This window comes from Pteropus alecto, unplaced genomic scaffold (genome assembly GCF_000325575.1).
Source record: "Pteropus alecto unplaced genomic scaffold, ASM32557v1 scaffold39, whole genome shotgun sequence".
NCBI classification, from domain to species: domain Eukaryota; kingdom Metazoa; phylum Chordata; class Mammalia; order Chiroptera; family Pteropodidae; genus Pteropus; species Pteropus alecto.
Genome location: NW_006443568.1, coordinates 13,387,576 through 13,391,535, shown reverse-complemented (window position 1 = coordinate 13,391,535; position 3,960 = coordinate 13,387,576).

Here is a 3,960-nt window from a genome sequence, read left to right as displayed (position 1 = left end):
TCCTCCCCGCCACCCCCCGCACCCCCTCCCACCGAGTGTTTACCCGGCCGGGAGCTGGTGCGCGGCGGCTCCCGCGGGGCGCTGAGAGGAGTGGGGGTTCCCGGGGAGTGGGGGCGGGCCAACGACGAACACGCCAGGAAGGACAAAAGGATGCGGGTCTTCTTCGAGGCCAGATGCTGTGGCAGAAGGTTGGAGGGCAACAGGGTGACCCGAGGACACGGCCTCCCCTGCCAGCCGCAAAACGGGGAGTCCCTTCCCCCACAACCCTTGCGCCCCACTTCGGAGTCCCAGTGCCCAGTTCCTTGGGCCTCACACCTTCCCCCACTCGGTTCGCCCTGGAAGGCCCCTCTCTCCGCTCCCGCGGGGCCTCGGGGTGGAGGCAGTGGGGGGAGAAAGGGGTAGCCCCGCCTCCGGGAGGACAGGGGAGCGCCTTATTACGCCGAGCTCGCCCGGGATGCCCGGCTCTCAGCGTCCGATGTCTCAGCCTCGGACGTCCAGGGTCTGCAGCCCTCTGCCCTCGGGGACCTCCCTTCCAACAACAAGCAGAAGTCCTGGGGAGAGATTGTGGCTTCTGAGCCGAAGAGCAGGCTCCTGGATCCCAAGAGAGAGACTGGAGCAGCCCCAGAGGCCTGGGGGGGGCGGGGGGGGCGCATCTGCCAAGCAGACGGTAACTGTGAGGGGGCAAGGTGCTTTTGAGGAGGGCTTGTTATCCTCGCCCAGAGCCAACAGCACCTGCTCTCTGCCTGGAAATCCCCCTTTGCTCCGAAGAGGCAGCCTAACCACCGAAAAGGGTCAGCCATCCCAAGGTCATGCCACCTGCTGAAGGCAAGGTTAGGAAACACATCTAGGTCGCCTTAGTGAGCTCTCAACGGGCTCAACCTGCTACCTGGCAAGGGGTCCCGTCAATAGTGAAGAAGTACCCTCAGGTTCACTCTCCCCTTAATTCTAGAACTCTGGATGGATGCAGAGCTAGAAAGAAGAAGGGAGTTAGTGATACAACATCTGGTAGAGGGGCTGCCTGAGAGAAGCCAGCCCAGCTCCCTCCCCAAACTGGATTAAAAGGTCGCCTGGCCTCCAGAAATCAGAGACACCTTGGGGGAAAATGGGAGGAAGGGACCTGAGGAACAGGAAACAGAGGCAGTGTGGCAGATGGAATGAGTGGGACCTCTGGAGTCAGGCGTGGGCTTAAATACCAGCCCTGTCATTTGCTAGCTGTTTGACTTTGGGCAAGTCATGTCCCCTCTCTGAACCTTCATAATTTCAGCTGTAAAGTGGTGTTTGTGACTAGCTAGCTGCCTGTACCAAAGGACTGCTATAAAATCTAAACATCAGGTTCTCACTGCCTGGCTGGAGAGTGAATGTGCACTAAACATTTGAGAAATGACTTAGAAATGAGTGAGAAAGAACAGTATCATTTCGTCCACTCCATCAGAGCTAGGCAGATCCTTAGAGGTGACCGAGTCCATCCCCTCATTTACATATGGGGAAACTGAAGCCCAGAGAGGGTCAGGGGCTTGCCCCAAATCCTACAGCTTGTCAATGGCTGAAGCGGCAGGTCTCCTGCCTCCCTTTGCTACACTCTGCAAGCCGCCTGTCTCCATTCATCAAGGCTTTCTGTGTCTGCTTTGAGGTTAGCACCAGGCCAAGTGCTGGAAGAGAAAACAAAAGCATAACAAGCAAGATGATAAAGTTACAACAAGAAGCTCTACATTTATATCATGCTTTCTGTCCCCCACCCCAAAGCATTTCACATCCATTATTGACCTTGCTTCTCAAAATAAATACTTTTTGAGATAGAAAGAGGAGACGTTGCATCCCTATTTAACTGATGTAGCAGGAAAGAGGGTAAGCGACTTGCCAAGGTCACAGGCTAGTGATGGAGCCAGGAGAAGCCACTTTCCCCAGCTATGATTCCAGATTCCTGTAGGGGAAACCCTGCAGTGGTGACAGCATGCAGAGCTGGGACCCAGTCATCTTCTACTCACCTGGCTCCTTCCTTGCTGCTGAGTTATGAAGCAATTTGCATGTTGAGTGCCTACCACAGTCCCACTGTACAAAAAGTACAGAGCTAAAAGGTACAGAGAGGGCTTATGAATCCTGCTCACACAGCAAACAGGTATAAGCTGAGTTATGAAGCAATTTGCATGTTGAGTGCCTACTACAGTCCCACTGTACAAAAAGTACAGAGCAAAAAGGTACAGAGAGGGCTTATGAATCCCTGCTCACACAGCAAACAGGTATAAGAGAAGCAGTGTTTTTATGTTTACTTTGCCTTGTTCCAACAAGGTTAAAGGTGGCAGTGCCACACCTTCCCAAATCAGTACACACCCCCTTATAGAACCACACAGCCCTCCCAGGCACATGGCGCTTTACAGTTAGAAAAGCATTTCCATGACTATTACCTCCTTAGAGCCTCCCCATTCAAATCCCTACATCGTCATTTCCTAACTCAGTGATCATTTCACCTCTTTATTCCTCAGTTTCCTCGTCTGTCAAATGGGGATAATAATTATTCCTACTTGGTTTATTCTGGGGAAGGAGGTGGACCATATGCTGATGCATCGTAAGTCCTCAATAAACGGACTTATTATTAGCTATTGACTCTCTTTGTGGCTTTGAATAAGCTAATTCTTTCCTCTAGGCCTCTGACTCTACATCATAAATTGGGAAACTTGGAGAAAATCCTTTTTTATTTCAGCTGCAAAATCAGCCAGTTCTGCCAAATCTAGTTAAAATCTGCTTGAGGCAAAGGTGGGGGGTGCCCCCCACCCCGCCAAAGCTCACCTAGAAGCTTCTTCACCTACCCTTAGAACTTTGTAGAATTAAGAACCACAGCGCTCGCCCATCTCCCTGGGCCCTTTCAGCACAGACATTCTAGGCTCAAAAATCTGTATTTGCAACCCCCTGCTGTGCACTGGGCCCCACACTAGTGCAGGAAAGGGGTGAGTCGCCGTGCCCACCATAGAGTAGATGCTCAACACACATTAGCTCCCTTTGTTTCCTTCTTCTTCCTGTCCAGATGGGGAAACCGAGGCACCCGCAGCAGCATCAGAGATCTCAACACACATTAGCTCCCTTTGTTTCCTTCTTCTCCTTCCTGTCCAGATGGGGAAACCGAGGCACCCACAGCAGCATCAGAGACTTCAAGAAGAACATGGCTATTGGATGCCTCAGCCCTGGTGCAAGGCACCAGCTTGCAGCTCAGGCCCAGGATCCCATAGAGGCAGAGCCCTGGGTATGCCGAGTTTTGCCAGGGCTGGCTAGGACCCAAGTGGCCATCAGGGAAGGCCAGGATGGAGTGCCACATCGGTGGCCACCTGGTCACCTCTAGAGAAGCTAAGTGGCCTCCCATTAGGGGACCACCAATCTGAGCCGAGGCTGGATAAAAACCCACATCGCCCCCATCCCTCTCAACTCAGAAACTGTACCCTTGGTGCAGCCAATTCCCTACCCACTTTGAAAGGCAGGGCTTCTGTCTCCGCCTCCCCACAACACAACACAAACACACACAGTGAGAGAGAGCATGTTAACTGACTGGAGGTGGCTTAGACCTACAGTCAAGGAACAATAAGAGAAGAATCGTCCTCTTTCCTTTGTTCAGCAAACATCTATTGAGGACTTTTGCAGCAGGCACAGTCCTTCCCCCAATACAACTCAATAAATATTAGATTCTTTTGTTTGTTTAATCAGCCAGACCTTTTCTTCAAATAAAATCTCACAAGGAACCTCAAAAGATAAACAACAGATAAAGGGCAAGCTGCTGGGGAAATAGGGACTCAGGGCCCCACCCTTTCGATCCTCCATACTCTAGTCGGTCCCCAAAGGGTCTCAAAAGAATGCCCAGTGTGCTACCGGGCTCAATATGAAACCACCTCAAGCCATGTAGTTCAGCCCCCTCCCGTTACAGGTGGGGAAAACAGCCCAGACAGGGCAGGATGGAATGCAGGTCTCCTGCTTCAG